We start from the raw sequence: 21565 nt of genomic DNA on the forward strand, positions 1-21565 counted from the left end.
TCTATTTCTCTTCGAAAGTTCGTTTTGCAAACACCTCCTCTTCAGGGAAGAGAGGAGTATCTTTTGTTACCCGTTCAGGTAAGGGTCAAGCCTGAGTCTCTCCTTTGGGGAAAGGAGAGGAGAATCTAGCCACGGATGTGTCATATAGATCTCAAATGATTTCCTTCACCAAGGATTCCAAGAATATTTTGCCAATTTGCCATAAAAAAAAATAGTTGTTGATTCCAAAATCTTTATCGCATAAAATTGTATCTCAGAATACCTTCAGTATTACTTCCGAAGTGACAAAGCTTTTGCGAAAAAGGATTCAATATTCAAAATCTTTCTATTGGCCAACCAAAAGGATGAAGAATAAATCCGCGATATGGCCAGCAAAAAAAATTCAATGTTGTTGCAAAGCCAGAAGTGATTGATATTGATCACAGTCAATGGCATATTTTTAAAGATCATTCTTGGAAAATAAGCAGTCGAAATATCCTGGGTGATACAGAAAAATCCACTCAATCTCCATGTCCCCTCTGAAATTCCACTAGAGGGGGGGTGAATAGTGAAATATGATAATGATCGATAAAATAAAATAATTAAGCAATAAGGCACAACACATAAAACACAGAAGTTATACTGGTTCGGTCAATATCCAGACCTACATCCAGTCCCCAAGCAAACCACTTGAGATTCCACTATAACATCTGAGTTACCGGATAAATAGTACAACACCCTCTTCCCAAGAGGTCTTCTTCTCTCAACCGAGAAGGTTAACACCCTCTTTCACAGAGGTCTACTTCTTTAAACAAAGAAGGAATACAGTGAGTAAACAGAGTTACAATACTTCCTATAGAACCTTCAGAATGATATGAATGCACGAATGAAGGATTCTAAGAATGTTCTGTTTGTCACTCAGAGGATACTCTTTGTCAAAGAGCTGGACTTGACTTTTTCTCTTTTCTTCCTTTTTCTTTTTCTCTTTCTTTTTCAAGGCTCTCTTTTCAAATCACGAATAGAACTTTTTCTCTTTGTAAGCTCACACGTCTATTCCATTCCTCTTGTTTGAATAGTTTATTTGAGTGTGTTTATATAGCCTTTAAAAAGTAGTCGTTACATTTTGGAATTGTAACTTTTTGAAATGTGAAATGTTATGTCATTTCAAAAATATCTTTTAGAGAAGATCGAGAATGCCTTTTTCCATAAGAGTAAAATAGAGGGTACACTAGTTGTTGTTTTGTTTTTAGGTAATACATATTTTATGTAAAAAGTCTATTTCTTACAATAGTACATTGAACGTTGGGTTGTAGTTTTGTCTTTATTCTAATTAATGATTTGAGGTACATTAGTACTTCTTTGCTTTAAATGAGTGTAAGTACTATGAGTGTTTTGAGATATTTATTTGTACATAGTCATGTCAAGTGTTTTCTCTATGTTGTGTATTTCAAAGTCTCCAGAGAGAATGAGGACCAAAAAGAAGGTCGACATTCTTTGAGAAGGATTTTTAACAAGGATTTGTTACAGAAGGCTTTTAATGCCTTGTAAAGAGAATGATGACTTCAAGTAAGTCGACATTCTATGGTAATGAGAAAAAGTAACTATAGTCCTTTTAAAACCATATTTTGTTATGAGTAGCCGATTTATGTTTTTGTCTTCTTTTTGTATTTAAGAAACATTTCATTAGAGAAGATAACTAAGGTCTTTTCAAAAACATATTTTATTTGTTTTTCTTATGTAGTCGATTTTTATGTTTTTGTCTTCTTTTTGTATTTAAGAAACATTTCTTTAGAGAAGATAACTAAGGTCTTTTCAAAAACATATTTTATTTGTTTTTCTTATGTAGTCGATTTTTATGTTTTTGTCTTTTTCCTACATTCCTTTTTTTTATGTTGTCTTGTATATAGTGTAAGGTACAATGATTATATGACAAAAAGTCTTTTTCATAAAAGGTTGTAAGAAGGTACACTTATTATATGACAAAAAGTCTTTTTCATAAAAAGTTGTAAGAAGATACACTTATTGGTTTTCAAAAAAGAAGCTTTTTGAAACTATCGTATACTTTTATGATATAGAATGTATGAATGAGTATGTAATATGCAAAATGCAAGATCCTGATGGTTCTGTTACATATGACTCTAAAGAAGAAAAAAATCTTTATCTTGAGGTAGCCGATATCTTCATTTGAACTTTAGGAAAGCATGGCTCATCAAGCTTTTTCTTCAAGGAGTATGATTGCACAAAGTTGTACTTGAACAGGAAGTCTCCATCCTTATTGGGTGAGATATCCTTGCATCAAATACTCGTTAGATTTAAGGCAAATCATATTCAGTCATAATATAACATTATTTCAAGAGAACATATTATCATATCATACAAAATCAAATAAGACAGTGTATCATATTATGTGACATCAAAAACGAGTTTCTCAACACCCTCAATCACCTAAGCTGCAATTAAATATTTGCAAAAGGGATCTCTCAACTGTCGTCAAGATGAAGGCGAATTAGATGAGTCGACCCCCAGGGCCAAAGAAGATTTGGATCATCTCCAAGATGACGGAGTTTGTGACGGATCCTTCCAGGGAAAGTCCAGATCACCGTCGAGATGAAGGCGAGTGTGATGGACCTCTCGACAATCCCTAAAAGGTATTTAATTTCCGCTATCATCAAGAGACTTCCAACCAATGAGCCAATAACCGTCAATATAATCCCTGAGAGAAAAGAAGGATCGGAACATCTCTGAGATGAAGGAGTTTGTGACGTACCCTTCCAAAAAAATAAAGAGAGAAAAAGCTAGGACATCTCCAAAATGAAGGATGATGTAATTCTCGAAAAATCCAAGAGAGCTCCAATTCTGTCAAAAAAGAGTGCAGAAAGATCATCATGAGAAAAGAATCCCAGGATATCAGACTGCCGAATCTATCAAGAATCTTCTTTAATTTTGTGAAATTCTTTTATCAATATCCTTTCGCTAATAGCTCTCGCAATATCAAGAATACATTCTTTTCCGTCCATATCAATGAAATTGATAGCCTCCTTGAAGGAAAGTCAATTGCAAGTAATTTGAATTCAAATCTTGATTCTACGGAGTTAAGCCCAGTCGGAGGTAATACTTCAGGTAGAAAAGAGGGAATATTTTTCATGTATATATGTGCTTATCATTCTTGAATTAACTACAATTTTTTATCTTATTGGCAATCTTTTTAAGTTATCCTGACATGAAGTGAGAACTTGATGTTTATTTTGATGTATCCAGGCGTTGTTGCTATCCCTTTTAGGATCGGATGATGGGAGTTGTCCAAGATCCTTCCCTTCTTGTTTTGATCTGAGTGTCTGGGCTCTCAGATTCGCACACTTCCCTGTGCTCCCCACTGTCCCACCATAGACAGTTCCCGTTCAGGTTAAGGGTTAAACCTGAATTTTCCGCAAAAGGTCATCTGTCTTAAAAGCCATTCAGTCTTAGCAATGAGACGTCCAAGATCAATCCCTTTTCAAGATTTAGGGAACCCCCTTTCTTCCTTTTGCAAACCCCTCTCGGATTTATTGTGCAGAATTTGAAGGTCCCATCATGGTTTCTTCATTTGAGGATTCCGTATATCGTCCCCTTTCAGGTTAAGGGTTAAGCCTGAGCCTCGTTTTTCCACGAGGTATCGTCCCCTTTTAGGTCAAGGGGTTAAACCTGAGCCTCATTTTGATGAGTATTTCATTTATCGTCCCCTTTCAGGTTAAGGGTTAAGCCTGAGCCTCGTTCCATACGAGGTATTTCCTGTCCCATCCAGGTTAAGGGCAAAACCTGAATCTCACTTCTTTTCGAAGTAAAATTTTCTTCTTATTCTTCATTTCATATCTATCATCATCCTTTGAACTAATTCTTTCATACCCAGTCAGATTCATCTAACTGGGGCATTTTTATAGTCCAAATTTGGTATGTTTTCTTTGCCACTAAGCTCGGCTTTCAACCGGCTTAGCAGGAAAGAGGGGCATCTGTAAACACACCAAATTTTTACCTTCATCCAGTGTTTGTCCATTTCATAAGTCATCACAGATCATTGCATGTCATTGCACGCATTTTGCATAGCATTGTATGACATTGCATCTCATTTTCGAGATCCAGCACTCCTATTTCAAAACATTCAATCCAGATTTGAATTTTAAAGCTTTATTTCAAAATCAATTTCAAAACCTGGGTTTTTATTCAATACTCTGTCATTTTCCAACCCTAGGACTTTGTATTTCGAAATATTTTCTCAGAAAACGATCTGGATTCCTTTCAAATTCAAACTTTAATCGATTTCAATTCACAGATGAGACCCATTTAGATGGTGTCGCTTCTGAATGCCTCTATTCATCAAATTTCTCAAATTTTTGAAAGTTTCAGTCCGATCAGGACTCTGTCTCAGAGTCCTAATCCGGTCAGAAGTTCTGTTTTTAAGTCTGTTTTACTTCCATTTTCAATCTTTTTCGTTTGTTTTCGAAATTTAGGTCATTTCACAGAGTCCAGTTAGTTCAGGACTCTATTTTAGAGTTCGGTCGAGTTGGGAGTCTAACCCTGACTGTGTTTTCTGACTTATTTCATCATTTCTTGATAAAATCTTTTGAAAAATCTTTCATTTGGCTTTTAAAATCTAAAATCTCAGAGTCCTAAGAGTTCAGGACTCTAACCCGGAGTTCCAGTTCGCTTGAGACCCTATTTTCAAAGATCTTGAATTTCAAATACTGATTTTAACCCCTTTTCAAAGCCATTTTCAGTGTTTATTTCAAAAATGTTCAAAATTCGATGTGGGCCCACTCAGTTGGCACCATATCCAGAGGAATTCTAACTCAGTTAGGACCTTATGCCATTTCAAAAATCCTAATTTTAAGTTTACTTTTGAAAATCTTTTGAAAACTCCTTCAATTTCAAGTTTTAAAATCGCTTTTTGAAAAACTGAAGTAGGGCCCACCCAGGGTGGTGCCATATTCGAGTAAGTCAGGGCTAGACTAGGGTTAGTTGATGTCTTGGTTAGTGTTAGAGGTTTAGAAGAGTCAAAACCATTTTGAAAAACTCATTTTTGAAAGTTAGTTTTTAAAACTAGTGTTTTTAAAGGTTTTTAAAAGTGTTTTAAAAAACCAATGTGAGAGAATGCCAAGTGGCACCACATTTGGGGGATTCTTAGGTTTAGCTAGGGGTTAATTAGGAACTATTTAGGATAATTTAGACTAAGGGCATATAGGTAACTCCACCCAAAAATCGCCCCCCCCTTTAGAGTCCAAAATTTTCAAAATTGTCAATTTTTAAACCTAATTTTTTTATTATAAATAGAGGCATAAGGGAGGTCGATTTTCCCATCTCTCTCTTATGGGATTCTTGGAGCTTCTCTCTCCTCTCCAGCCCTTCCTCCATTGCTGCAACTCCAAGGTATGAACTTCTTCACTTTTCTTATTTTATTTAATGCTTTTTAATGCTTTAAACCTAGATTTAGGCTTGGACACCCCTCCTTATGGAAGATCAACCATGGTTTCACCTCAAGAACCATCAAGAACCAGCAAGAACAATCCAATAAGGTGATCTAACCCTGTTTTGGATAATTTACAGAGATTTTAATCCATTAGAAATGATTTTAACATGATTCTTTGCATTATTAACCAATAAAATATATGATTTACCTTTTTAATGGGTTAAATCTATGTTTTAAAGGTGATATCAAATTCCAGCCATTGATTCCCTGTTTTTAATTTATTTTCATGGTTTATTCATGTTTGTTTTACGTTCTATAGCATAGAAATAAGTTTTATTTACTGTTTTATGGTTTATTTTATTTATTTACATTAGTTAATGCATGGTTTTTCAAGTTTCTTAAATTTCTGTGTGTTCTAGGTTTCGAACAGTAAAGATGATATTATTTCGGATTGAAGCACTCATTGTTTATTTCTGATTTTTTTATATGTGATGCATGCATGAGTTATTGAGTTACTATAGAAAAATCAGAGGTTTTGGATCTCGGGAACCCTGTCAAAAAAATCAGACATCAAATCGGGTTTTTAAAGCTTTAAAATCGTGGTTAAAATCAAGAAGGTAACTTGCTGTGATGATATTTCTCTCATCTTATATCCGATTTTAGATCTGTAAAGTGATATGGATTCACATTGAATAGATCTGTCTTCTGTGAAAATTTAGGATTTTTTTATCACTGTTTAGTATTTTTCCCTTTTAGAGAATCTGTTTTTAAATTTAAAACTCATTAGGGTTTACCAAAACCCTAATCAGACTTGTGTTAGTCATAAATCCCAAACCACAGATCAGATTTTAGATATGTAAAAAGTGAATATTATTATTTTTCTGTCTACTATTCACCACTAAAATTTCAGAGATTTTTGTTTAGAATTGCTATTTATGTCTGTATTTTCAATCTGGAATAGCTGTTTTAATCCCTGTTAAGAGTGATATATTTTAGCTCAGATTGCCGGAAGGGTTTCTCCCTAACCGGAGATGATTTTTCCGATCTATAAATTGGGAAATTTCTGTTTTCCTTCCTAGTTAGTCTCTGTAAAATTTCATAAATTTCCATAGAGATTTGACCCCTGGTTCAGGTCTTGGACTGAGACTGGTAGGTGAATTAGGTCAAAAATAGCATATTTTAGGGTTTAATGCAATTTTCGGATTAATTTAATGTCAAAAAATTATTTTTATAATTCCAATTTGACATTAGGGTTATAACAATTGCAGGTACCAATTTTTATGGATTTTGGAATCCATTTGATGGCTGAATTGAGCAAATTGCAAAACCGGGTTCCAGAAAGATCCAAAAACACTGCAAAAATCACAAAATTTGTGATATTATTGAATTTTCGTGCATAAGCATATGGTTTTAGGGTTTTATCATGTTCATAATCATATTAGGATTCTTTAGGTTTAATTTTGTGCTCATTTGATTTCATTTAGTGCATAAAACCTAAATTTTTACCAAAATCTCTTTCTAAAAACCCTGATTTCAAGGCCATAGTCTTGCTATTGGGGCCAATTTGGTCATTTGACCTAAATTTCGAAATCCCTAACCCTAATTTTCATATTTTTAATCATGTCATAGTATACTTGGTTTGATTTTATTCCATTCAAATTTCAAAACTTGCAATTTATCAAAATATCTTTCTAAAAACCCTAATTTCAAGGTCATAGTCTTGTTATTAGGGGTATTTTGGTCATTTGGACCCCAATTTCGAAATTTCATATTTTATCTTCCTTATTTATTCAATTTTACTTCATATTTTATCATTTTAAGGGAATCATGGCAAAAAGGCTTATATCTAGCAAAATCCCACAATTTCCTGATATTGTTGGATAAATCTAGAAAAGCCAACATATTTTCATTAACCAAGTTTTCTAGTTTTGCAGGTACATTGAAGACTTTATTTTCCATGTATTTAAATTTCAATAGTGATGTAATTTGTAATTAAACTTTGGAATAAGAATTTACATTTCCTGCTTAGCTTAGGCAGCATTGCATATAGTTTATTTTTTTTTATAATGTTAATGTGTGATGGATGATGATTCATGCATATTTTTAAAAATTCACCATGGTCTACACGAATGGCACATGCACTAGCTTTTATGAAGTTTATAAACTTGGTGGAATTCGTATTTATGGCCATAGTCAGAATATGAATGATACCCAGATTTATGATCTTCACATTAGCCACATTCAGCCTACACTCTTAGGCTAACTTCAAAATGCACTGCATTTCTCAAAAATACAAAAAGTATTTCTCAATTCCTCAAATCCATATTCATTCATTTCATGCATTTGTCAACTCCAATTCAAAATCCAAGTCAAGGAAATTGAATTCCTCAAAATCTCCTAAGTCTTATAGCAAAATCGATTTTCCCAAAGACATTGAATTTCAAAGGATATTTCAAGTATTTCCCAAGTTCCAAATTCAAATTTTCTAAGTTAGAATTTCAATTTCAAAGTTTGAATTCAGAGAAACCAAGTCTCAGAATCGATTTTTACTAAATGTCAAGGATTCCTCAAAATCGATTTTTATTTCTCTCAGAAGTATATTTCAAATCCCATTTCACGATTTCTCATGTGATATCATTTCCAAGATTTACATTTTCTAAATATTTCAATCATTCAAAGCAAATATCATGTTTTCAAATGTGCATTTTTCTGAAAATTCATAGCACATGCCTGATTCTATGTGCATTTAGAAATTAGAATATGATTTAGACAAGTTGAATAGAGTAGAGCATAAGATTGATCCTTGGTTCAATTACCCCTGTTAAAGGTGGCAGGAACGGTTGAACCTCGTACCGACAGGCGAGTCCCATTCTACGGAATTTTCCCGCATTTTAAAATGGAGGCGAGTTATTTTCAAAAAAACTTTTTCAAAGGTCAGTTTGATTTGCAAAAGTAAAATTTTGCGATGATAACAATACCCTTAGCCTAAATTATCCTAAATAATACCTAATTAACCCCTAGCTAATCCTAAAAAATCCCCAAATGTAATGCCACTTGGCATTTTTAACATTTGAGTTTTAAAACACCTTTTAAAAACCTTTAAAAACACTAGTTTTAAAAACTAACTTTCAAAATGAGTTTTCAAAATAAATTTTAACTCTTCTAAACCCCTAACACTAATCAAGACACTGACTAACCCTAGTCTAGCCCTGACTTACTCGAATATGGCGCCACCCCGAGTGGGCCCTACTTGAGTTTTAAAAAAAAAAAACGATTTTAAAACCTGAAATTGAAGAAGTTTTCAAAAGGATTTTCAAAAGCAATCTTAAAATTAGAATTTTTGAAATAGCATAGGGTTCTAACCGAGTCAGAACTCTTATGGATATGGTGCCAATTGAGTGGGCCCACATCGAGTTTTGGAAATTTTGAAATAAACACTGAAGACGGCTTTGAAAAGGGGTTAAAATCAATATTTGAAATTCAAGATTTTTGAAAATAGAGTCTCAAGCAAACTGGAACTCCGAGTTAGAGTCCTGAAAGAGTTTTGGATTTTAAAAGCTAAATGAAAGAGTTTTCGAAAGATTTTATCAAAAACTGACGAAATAAGTAAAAAAAAAACACAGTCAGGGGTAGACTCCTAACTCGACCGACCTCTAAAATAGAGTCCTGAATTAACTAGACTCTGTAAAATGACCTAAATTTTGAAAACAATAAAAATGAAATAAAAACAGACTTCAAAACAGACTCCTGACTGGACTAGGACTCTGGGAAAGAGTTCTGATCGGACTAAAACTCTAGATTTTTGGTATTTTTCTGAAAAACAAATAAAAAAACTTGTCAAAACAGTGAAAACAATAACGAATATTGAAATAAAAGAGAGTTCTGATTCAACTGAGACTATAAAAATAGAGTTCTGATTGAACTAGGACTCTCAGATTTTTGGATTTTCTGAGAAAACAAATGAGAGAATTTTGAAAAACAAGTGAAAACAGGATGAAATTGAATTTTGGTTCAGAGTCCTGATCTGATTAGGACTCTAAGAAAGAGTCCTGATTTGATCAGAACTCTAAGAATTTTGGTTTTCTGATAAACAAAATGATGAAATTTAAGCAAAGCTTTTTGAAAACTAGTGAAAATAAAGTGAGAAAATCAATTTTGGATAGAGTCCTACTTCGATCAGGACTCTGGGGTAGAGTCCTGATTTGATCAGGACTCTGAGATAAAACCTCAGAATTTTGAAATTCTTTGATAAAAGTGTAATAGTTTTGGTAGATTGAAAGATTTCTGAAAGATTTTCTCAAAATTGAAATCAGGATCAGAGTCCTGATCCAACTAGGACTATCTGAACAGAGTCCTGTTTTAACTGAAACTTTGAGTTTCTGACTTATTTTGAAAGATTTTAAAAGATTTGATTGAAAATGAATAAAATAGCTGTAAAAGATTAGAGTCCCAATCCAATTGAAACTCTGAAGAAGAGTCCTAATCCGACTGGACTCTGAAAAAAGAGTCCTGATCCAATTAGGACTCTAAGGTTTTTGAGATTTTTGATAAGTGAATGAATCCAGAAGCGACACCACCTAAATGGGCCTCATCTGAGAATTAAAATCAATTGAAATTGAGTTTGAAATGAATCCAGATCGTTTTCTAAGAAAGTATTTCAAAATATAAGGTCCCGGGGGTTGGAAAATGACAGAATGTTGAATAAAAACCCAGGTTTTAAAATTGTTTTTGAAAGAAAAGTTTTAAAACTCAAATCTAGATTGAATGTTTTGAAAACAAGAGTGCTGGATCTCGAAAATGAGATGTAATGACATGCAATACGATGAAATGATATGCAAAAATGTATGCAGTGATATGCAATTACATATGAAATGGACAAACACTGGATGAGGGTGAAAATTTGGGGTGTTTACAGATGCCCCTCTTTGCTACTAAGTCGGTATAGAGCCGAGCTTAGTGGCAAAGAAAACATACCAAATTTAAACCATAAAATGCCCCAGTTAGATAAATCTAACTGGGTATGAAAGAATTAATTCAAAGGTTGATGGTAGATATGAAATAGAGAATAAGGAAAAAATTTTACTTCAAAAAGAAACGAGATTCAAGTTTTGCCCTTAACCTGGATGGGACGAGAAATACCTCGTATGGAACGAAGCTCAAGCTTAACCCTTAACCTGACCGAGTTGAAAATGAAGTATCTCATCAAGGGAGGCTCAGGTTTGTACCCTTGACCTGATTGGGTGGAAAATGGAATACCTCATCAAAGGAGGCCCTGGTTTATACCCTTAACCTGATTGGGCAGAAAATGAAATACCTCATCAAAGGAGGCTCAGGTTTATACCCTTATCCTGATCGGGCAGAAAATGGAATACCTCATCAAAGGAGGCTCAGGTTTGTACCCTTAACCTGATCGGGCAGAAAAATGGAATACCTCATCAAAGGAGGCCCAGGTTTATACCCTTAACCTGATTGGGCAGAAAATGGAATACCTCATCAAAGGATGCCCAGGTTTATACCCTTAACCTGATTGGGCACAAAATGAACGGAATCCTCGAAAGAAGAGACCGTGATGGAACCTTCGGATTTCCGCACAATGAATCTGATAGGGGTTTTGCAAAAGGAAGGAAATTGGGGTCCCTAAAGTTTGAAAAGGGATTGATTTTGGGCACCTCATTGCTGAGACTAATTAACTTTTGAAATTGCCTTTTGCTGAAATTGGTGGCTTAACCTCAAGCCGAAATTGGACTGTCTATGGTGGGACAGTGGGGACACAGGGAAGTGTGCGAATCTGAGAGCCCGTGCGCTCAGATTATACCAAAGAACAGAAGGAATCTTGAAAACTCCCGTAATCAAGTCCTAAAAGGGATGGTGTCAGGATGCGCCAAAGATGAACCTCAAGCTCTCGCTTCATGCCAGGATAGCTAAAAAATATTGTCAAAATGTTGAAAATTGTTGTTGATTGAAAATGATGCACATTGTTTTGAAAGTATTCCTTCTTTTCTACCTGAAGTATTACCTCCGACTAAGCTTAACTCCGTAGAATCAAGATTCGAATTCAAATTGCTTGCGATTGACTTTCTTTCAAGGAAGCTATCAATTTCCTTGATATGGACGGAAAAGAAAGTATTCTTGATATTGCGAGAGCTATTGGTGAAAGAATATTGATAAAAGAATTTCACAAAATTAAAGAAGATTCTTGATAGATTTGGAAGTCTGATATCCTGAGATTCTTTTCTCATGATGATCTTTCTGCACTCTCTTTTTAGCAGATTGGAGCTCTCTTGGATTTTTCGGGAATTACATCATCCTTCATTTTGGAGATGTCCTGACTTTTCTCTCTCTTTTTCTTGGGAAGGGTACGTCACAAACTCCTTCATCTCAGAGATGTTCCGATCCTTCTTTTCTCTCAGGGATTATCTTGATAGTTATTGGCTTATTGGTTGGGAATCTCTTGATGATAGCTAGAATCAAATATCTTTTAGGGTTTGTCGGTAGGCTCATCACACTCGCCTTCATCTCGACAGTGATCTGAACTTTCCCTGGAAGGATTCGTCACAAACTCCGTCATCTTGGAGATGATCCAAATCTTCTTTGGCCCCGGGGGTCGACTCGCTTAATTTGCCTTCATCTTGACGACAATTGAGAGATCCCTTTTGCAGATATTTAATTGCAGCTTAGGTGATTGAGGAGATATGAAAATTGAGTGGATTTTTCTGTATCACCCAGGATATTTCGACTGCTTTATTTTTCAAGAATGGTCTTTAAAAATGTGCCATTGACTGCGATCAATATCAATCACTCATGGCTTTGCAACAACATTGAATTCTCTTTGCTGGCCATATCGCGGATTTATTCTTCATCCTTTTGGTTTGCCAATAAAAAGATTTTGAACTTTGAATCCTTTTTCGTGAAAGCATTACCCTTTCGGAAGTAATAGTGGAGGTATTCTGAAGTAATAATTTTGTGCAATAAAGATTTTTGAAATCAACAAATATTTAATGACAAATTGGCAAAATTTTCTTGAAATCCTTTTGTGAAAGCGAGCATTTGAAGCACAACGCAACACATCCATGACAGAAATTCTCTTCTCCTTTCCCCAAAGGAGAAGATTCAGAAATTAGAATTGGGAATTACTCCTCTCTTCCCTGAAGAGGAGGTGTTTACAAAACAAACTTTCTAAGAGAAATTAAGCTTTCGTCAAAACTTCCTAACATTAGGCTTCTCTTATGAAAAGGGGGCCAGAATTGGTGAGGTTGGTAAATTGGTCATGAAGGAACGAGTTCATCACACTCTCCCTGAAAAGAGGGTCTTTCATGATGAAATGGCCTAGTTTGAAATTATGGGGCCACAAGGAAAGCAAGTCTCCGTCGAGTCTCTCCCTATAAAAAGGGTTCCTTGTGTGAAATTTGGAATTTTGTTTTGCAAACGGTTCACAAAGACACGAGTCCCTTCAAACTCTCCCTGAAAAGGGGCTAAGTGAACCAATTGGATAGCATGCGAAAAGAGCGAGCTCCCTCGAACTCTCCCTATAAAAAGGGTCTCTCGCAAGAGAAAATAATTGAAATTGGGTATTGGGTGACTCAAAAGGGTCAAATTTTGGAAATTGGAATTTTGAAATTTGATATTTGAAATTGGAAATTGATAATTGGAAATTGGAAATTGGAAATTGATAATTGGAAATTGGAAATTGGAAATTGGAAATTGAAAATTTGAAAATTGAAAATTGGAAATTGATTGACCCGAAGGTCGAAATTGTGAATTGGTTTACTGAGAATGACATGGGTTCTATAGGGATTCAGCCTAAGAACGACATTGGTTCAATTGAGAACGGCATTGGTCCCGTAGGGGTTCGACCTACGAACTATCAATTTCATAGGTTTAACCTAAGGATCATAGCTTAAGAAGGAATGATTCCAACTTGTGAGCTTTGAATGGACCCGGTGCTAAACTGGGTTTTTGAGGGAAGATTCGAATCGGAATTCAATTCTTCAAGGAAAACTAGATGAATTGGATTTTGAAAGACAATTCGAGTCGGAACTCGGATCTTCTAGACCAACTCGCAGGATAGTTTGAGTAGAAGTTCAAACTTGTAAAGGAAAGCTAAGCGAATTGGATTTGAAAGAAAATTCAAGTCGGAACTCGGATCTTCTAGACCAATTCTGAATTGGATTTGGAAGAAGATTCGAATCGGAACTCGACTCTTTTAGACCAATTCTAAAATCTAGAGGAAAGAAAATTATACGAATTGGATTTGTAAGAAAATTCAAGTCAGAACTTAGATTTTTCTAGACCAATTCTGAATTGAATTTGGAAGAAGATTCGAATCGGAACTCGACTCTTCTAGACCAATTCTAAAATCTAGAGGAAAGAAAATTATACGAATTGAATTTGTAAGAAAATTCAAGTCAAAACTTGGATTTTCTAGACCAATTCTGAATTGGATTTGGAAGAAGATTCGAATCGGAACTCGACTCTTCTAGACCAATTCTAAAATCTAGAGGAAAGAAAATTATACGAATTGGATTTGTAAGAAAATTCAAGTTGGAACTTGGATTTTCTAGACCAATTCTGAATTGGATTTGGAAGAAGATTCGAATCGGAACTCGACTCTTCTAGACCAATTCTAGGATCTAGAGGAAAGAAAATTATACGAATTGGATTTGTAAGAAAATTCAAGTCGGAACTTGGATTTTCTAGACCAATTCTGAATTGGATTTGGAAGAAGATTCAAATCGGAACTCGACTCTTCTAGACCAATTCTAGAATCTAGAGGAAAGAAAATTGTACGAATTGGATTTGTAAGAAAATTCAAGTCGGAACTTGGATTTTCTAGACCAATTCTGAATTGGATTTGGAAGAAGATTCGAATCGGAACTCGACTCTTCTAGACCAATTATAGACATTTAAAGGAAAGAAAAGTTGATAAGTATAAAGATGACATTTGGGACTAGTTCAACTAGTACGAGCATCAGATTTTGGAAGATTACCAGTACGAGCACTGGATTTTGAAAGATTACCAGTACGAGCACTGGATTTTAAATGGTTACCGGTACGAGCACTGGGTTTTAAATGATTACCAGTATGAGTACTGGGTTTTGAAAGTTTACCAGCATGAACACTGGATTTTGAAAGTTTACCAGCACGAACATTGGATTTTTGAAAAAATACCAGCACGAACACTGGATTCTGAAGAATTACTAATTGATTTTGATGGAAAATTTTCAGTGTTCACCCTTACGACAACTTGGGCGACTGTCGGGGCCTCAGGATTTATCCCTTATCCTGAATGGGGAGTTCAATGAAAATTGATGTAGATGAATGCAGATGAATGCGAATGAATGCATGCAAATGCAAATGAATGTAGATGGGTGCACATGTGTGCAAAATGAGAGATTTGTTTGATCCTGCCTGCATACAGAAAGTTTTGAAGCCAATTTTCAAAATAATGCCCCAGTATAACTGGGGAGTGAGAGTTTGGATGAAAGGATAAGTAGTTGATATTTGATGAGAATTCTCTGAGGATAACGAGGTAAAAACTGACAATGAGCTTCTTGGTTGATCAGAGAGGCACTTTGAAAAAGGTTACCCCTTATAAGAAGATATTTAAACATTTGCAAATGAGGAATATAAAAGATGACGCCAGGCCATAAGAAAGATTGACAAATTTATTAATGCATTGAAGAAGGAAATAACAAATTGATAGAAGAACTGGGACTACATTGTCCCTTCAAAATGACAAAATGATGAAAGTGACATAGTCTCGACATTGTCAATTTTTAGAAAACTTGCTCAGGATGGTCGACTGGTATTTTCCTCATCTTCAATAAGGATATTCTTGTCGATGCAATCTTGAATGATATTTTTCAGGACGAAACAATTCTCAGTGTCATGTCCCACTGCCCGATGAAATTTGCAAAATTTTCCTTTGAATCTGCCCATGATTGTTGCGGGATCAGCTTCTTTAGGTAAACGGATCATATCTTTCGCGAGCATGTATTCCAAAACACTCTCTAGTGTCTGGTCCAAAGGGGTGAACTTTCTATATGTACTCCAATCCTTGCGTTTTGGCTTTTCTTGATCTTTCTCTTTATGCTGAGGACTAGATTGAAGAGGCCTATCATTGTTGGAGAACTTTCCTTTTTGGCCCTTGGATCCCTCTTAATAGTGATCATGATTCTTCTTATTGCTTTTGCTATCATTGGCAGAAAGAGTGAAGTGAGCCTTCGGAGATCTTACTGTATCTTTCGCGAGCATGTATTCCAAAAAACTTTCAAATATTTGATCCAAAGGGGCCATCTTGCGGTCCTGATTTCGATCATCATGTTGTACCTCTTGACGAGTGCTTGATTTCTGCTGAGACTTGGCAAAGACAGTCGACTGGTATTCTTTCTCACCCTTAACAAAGAAATTCTTGTCGATATAATCTTGGACGATATTCTTAAAGACGAAACAATGTTCAATATCGTGCCCCGTTGTTTGGTGGAATTTGCAGAAGCGGTCTTTCCATTTCCCTAGGGCGACCAGAGGATTAGCAATTCTTGGAAGCTTAACCATTCCTTTGCTCAGCATGTATTCAAGGACCTCTTCGAGGGGCTGATCTAGAGGAGTGAATTCGCGATCGTAACCCCAACCGTCATGCTTTTTCTTCTCTTTCTGTTGACTCAATTTTTCACTCTGCTTTAAAGATTTCTCTTTCTGACTTGTATGATTGCCTTTGTTATTTTTGCAATCACTGCGATTGGCATCAACGAAGAAGATGTGTTTTGTCTTCTTTTCTGAATCTTGATTATTCCTGACGGAGGTGATGCCATCATGGAAATCTTTGTTCCTGAAGACCTTCTTTTCCTTGTCATGAGCTTGCAAATCTTTAATCATCTTGGCCATTTCCTTCAGCTGTATTTGGACTGGATCATCCATTGCTTGATCTTTCAATTTATAGGTTGTCCCTTGTCTATGAGAGGATCTTTGAAGTGCTTGCCAGACTTCATACTCTTCATCAGTGCCAACTACTGATTCTGATTCATCAGATGTATCCTCGTGTTGGATATGTTTCTTGGATAGTTTTAAAACTTTCTTGGTTGACCGGCCTTTTGCCCTCTGCTTGACCTGGATCTTTTCTGTACTAGCTTCAGCTTGTTCTGTCAACATTTTGGTCATCATCTCTTTGAACATAGCATATATCTGGGGATCAACATCATCCTCTGCTTGTTGACCCTGGCTTCTGACTGATCGGGGTGAGTCCATTTCTTATTCTGAAGTGATCGAGTATGCCACACCTTCGATTGATGAGGTTTTCTTTTCGGATCTTGTATAAACCATCGAGTATCACAAATGTTCTCCTGAATGTTGCTGATGTTGTCTGCAAGGTAGAACTGATGATTAGGCTTTTGAAGGGAATTTGGTTGGAGGGAAATATTTGTTGAGAATTTTGATAGACAATTGAAATAATATCCCATTACTAGGGATTGAGTCATCGCTGGAATTATGACAATTGTGTTGCTATTCTTTGCAAAATAAACAACTGGAAATATGGGTTGTTACCTAGGCGAGGTCGTTAAACTAAGGTGAAGTGTAGAATAAAGGAATTTTATTGCGGGGAAAAACATGATTTTATCAATAATACACTTGACAGAGGGGAGGGGGACAGACAATTTTCCACCACTCCGGATAATCAGAAGACACACGAGGGCCAGGCAAAATAGTAAGATTAACAAAGGAATCCCAGCCATGTCTGGTAGAATGGTATGCTCCGGACCAATGATCTGATGCGAGGTCGAATTCTGGCAGAACCCCTGCTAGTGGACGAATCTCTACGCGCTTCTGCCTCTGAGAGAACTGCCTGACACACCGCTCTGGATGATAGTATGCGCAGAATAATGGACCAAGTAGCCTGAACCGCTTGCCGTATGCATAAGTGCATCTAGGAGGTGATTCCTGACGATCAAAGTAGTCTCATACGACCTCTTCCTCCTGAAGATTATCGATCAAGAACCGGCATCGCGCAACTGGAAGAAGCTTTTTACCATTGTATCTGAAGGAACTGGCTCGGGCTGACACATGCCGGAGGAACCAAGACTGCAACGCGTAGGTGCACCCTTCTACTAGAATTGATTCTCCGAGTGCAAAACGAGTCAACCCTCGGTATAGAAAGGCGAGTGCGGCCATGGCAATGGAGAGGCGGCTGGTCTGTCGACTTCCCCATCTCCTTAGAAGCTGAACTATTCTGATATCCATATAATTCCGTCCATCTGGAAAGAGAGTGAGTCCCACAGTGCATAAGACCATCGCATGTTGAATTCTCTCTCGAGCTGTCCTGGACAACAAGCTGACTTCCGCAAATGCCCCATACTGTCTGTAGATTTCGAGCAGGTCCACATATTCATTTCCATCTTCTTCAATCAAAGGCCAAGACTTGCGTCCCGTCATGCGAGCTAAGGCATCTTTAGGGTCCAGACCCTTGACATTAATAAAAAATTGTTTCTCCAATGGATCTCCAGGCTGACCGGCTGGCTCGGGCAATCCCATGATTTCTAAAAATTCATCCATCAGTATTGTCATCTCGCCCCACGGGAACCAGAAGGTAGAAGTGCTCGGATTCCACCGTTCTGCTAGTGCATGAATCAAGTTGCAGTTGATTGTCTGCTTTCCCACTGTGGACGCCAGTTCTAACCCACAATCGTCCAAGTGGTCCGAAAACATACGAGAGAAATTCTTGAACCATAAATAGTACCACCGGGGAAAGAAGGATCCGGTGCTGAGGACTCGATGCTCGGGAAGACTTTGTCGCACCTCGTAGGAGATGTGACCCTCAGGGAAGACTGAATCAAGCTGACTGGATGCCATCAGACTGAAAAACATGGAAAATTGGAATAAGACTTGGGAAAATACAGGAAATTTGAGGGAAATGCAGGCAGGCTAAAAATAAAGTAGGAAATTCGAGATCCAGAAGACAGGAAAGATGGGAAATCACCTGGAGTTTTGAAGGAAATTAAGAGAAATTTGGAAAATCGTCCAGGGTTTGATAAAATATGAAGAAATAAATGGAAAATGAAGTATTTGGAAAATCGTCCAAGGTTTAAAACATGGACAGTACATGGACATAGATTGGGGGAATTTTGAGAAAATCGTCTAGTATTTTAGAAAATTGGGAAAATATGGAAAATAAAAAGGAAATAACACATTCAATCACATTCTGCATAAACAAGTATGCACATACAGCATTCCCTAAAAGCTGACTCTAGATGCACAAATTTTGAAATAGCTGTAGGACCTTAATCCTAATTCTAAGGTTCAGATCAACTGTATCCAATCCAGTTATGCCTATATACTCAAGCCAAGGCTCGATGTACGTGGCATAAAATCAATTTCTCCGGTTCTAGGTTCAAGTTTTCCAACATCCTTGAGCACCTGCCGATATACGTTGGACTATGGCCCTTGGTATGTGGCAGGGGGTTTTCACCCAAATAAGTGGCCCAGTTGTGAGGCTCTGTCCTGAACTATGGTTCTGGAAGAGAGCCCAGCAACGTGAAGACCGGGACAATATAGGTGGGGTGATTTTTGAAAAACATGAGCACATGCAATCAAACAGAAGGCTCTAAGTCCTAAAGAGATAGAATTTTGAAATATTTGAAGAAGCAAACATTGTTTTCATACAATTCCTAAATTGAGGAGTGTTGTATTAGACCTAAGTCTATGTGAGCATGAATAATTCTCCTCAATATGGTCCTACCAAACCATACCTAGTCTATATGCATTCCATGTCAGCTGGGTTCAAGTCTAGGCTCCTAGGTTCACATGATATTATAAAGTAAGGCTGACATTCCATGAAAATCGATTTTGACAACTTGAACTAAGTAGATCATTAAATTGATCAGGCGAAGACAGGTCCCATCACGGTCGCCAAACCTGTTATCATCGCAAAATTTTTAACTTTTGCGGGTCAAACTGACCTTTGAAAAAGATTTTGAAAACAACTCGGCTCCGTTTTAAAATGCGGGATAATTCCGAAGAATGGGATTCGTCTGTCGGTACGAGATTCAACCGTTCTTGGCGCCTTTACCAGGGGTAATTGAACCAAGGATCAATCAAATGCTTTGCTTTGTTCAACTTGTCTAAACCATATTCTAATTCCTAAATGCACAAAGAATCAGGCATGTGCTATGAATTTCTAAAAATGCACATTTGAAAACATGATGTTTGCTTCAAAGATTGGAAAATATTTGGAAGATTCTTGGAAAATAAACTCTTTGAAAATTGTGAATTATTTTTGAGATGCTGTATTTGAGAAAGTGAAAATCGATTTCTGAAGAAATATAAGGATTTTGTGAAAATCGATTTTGAGAAATGTGAAATAACTTTGAAAAACTCGATTTCGTTGAATTCAAACTTTGAAATTGAAAATCTAACTTAGAAAATCGAATTTGGAACTTGGGAAATACTTAAAATATCATTGGCAAATCCATATTTTGAGAAAATCGATTTTGAATAAGACTTAGGAAATTTTGAAGAATTTGATTCCTTTGACTTGAAATTTGAATTGGAATTAGAATTGGAAAATTCATGAAATGAATGAATATGATTTTGAAGAATTGGGAAAAACTCTTTGTATTTTTGAGAAATGCAGTGCATTTTGAAATTAGCCTAAGAGTGTAGGCTGAATGTGGCTAATGTGAAGATCATAAATCTAGATATCCTTCATATTCTGACTATGACCATAAATACGAATTCCACCAAGTTTATAAACTTCATAAAAGCTAGTATATGTGCCATTCGTGTAGACCATAGTGAGTTTGAATATGCATGAATCATCATCCATCACACATTAACATTATTTAAAAAAGATAAACTATATGCAATGCAAATCCTAATCTATGCAGGAATTTAAATTCTTATTCCAAAGTTTACATTTAATTTACATCACTATTGAAATTTAAATACATGAAAAATAAAATCTTCAATGTACCTGCAAAACTATAAAGCTTGGTTTGTGAATATATGTTGGCTTTTCTAGGTTTATCCAGCAATATCTAGAAATTATTGGATTTTGCTAGATATAAGCCTTTTCCATGATTCTCTTAAATCAAAATGATAAAGTATGAAATAAAATTGAATAAATAAGGAAGATAAGATATGAAATTTCGAAATTGGGTTCAAAATGACCGAAATACCCCTAATAACAAGACTATGGCCTTGAAATTAGGGTTTTTAGAAAGATATTTGATAAAATGCAAGTTTTGAGGTTTAAATGAAAATAAATCAAACTAAATATGATGTGACATGATTAAAAATATAAAAATTAGGGTTAGGAATTTCGAAATTTAGGTCAAATGACCAAATTGCCCCTGATAGCAAGACTATGGCCTTGAAATCAGGGTTTTTAGAAAATATTTTGGTAAAAACTTAGGTTTTATGCACTAAATGAAATCAAATGAGCATCAAATTAAACCTAGAGCATCCTAATATGATTATGAATATGATTAAACCCTAAAAATATATGCTTATGTACGAAAATCCAAGAATATCACAAATTTTGTGATTTTTGCAGTGTTTTGGAATTCTTCGGGTGCCCTGTTTTGCAATTCAAGCCATTCAAGCATCAAACGGATTCTAAAAATCCTCAAAATTGGTACCTGCACGATTTATAACCCTAATATCAAATTAGAATTATAAAAATATTTTTTTGGCATTAAATTAATCCGAAAATAGCATCAAACCCTAAAAATATGCTATTTTTAACCTAGTTCACCAACCAGTCTCAGTCCAAGACCCGAACCAGGGGTCAAACCTCCATGAAAATTTATGAAATTTTACAGAGAATAAATAGACAAGAAAACAAAACTTTTCCTTTTTACAGATATGAAAAAGCTTTTAAAACCAGGGAGATACCCATCCGACAATCCGGACTTGAATATATTGATTTTAACTTTGGTCCTGACTGATACTTTCAATTTAAAATTCCGGGATAAATAGCAGAAATCATTCAAAATATCTGAGATTTTAACAGTAAACATTTGACAGAAAAATAATAATACTCACTTTTTACAGATCATGAATCGGATCTGTAGTTTGAGATTTATAAACAACACAATTCTGATTAGGGTTTTGGTAAACCCTAACGAGTTTTAAATTGAAAATCAGAGTCTCCGA

This window comes from Nuphar pumila, chromosome 2 (assembly GCF_984573655.1).
Source record: "Nuphar pumila chromosome 2, dmNupPumi1.hap1.1, whole genome shotgun sequence".
NCBI lineage: Eukaryota > Viridiplantae > Streptophyta > Magnoliopsida > Nymphaeales > Nymphaeaceae > Nuphar > Nuphar pumila.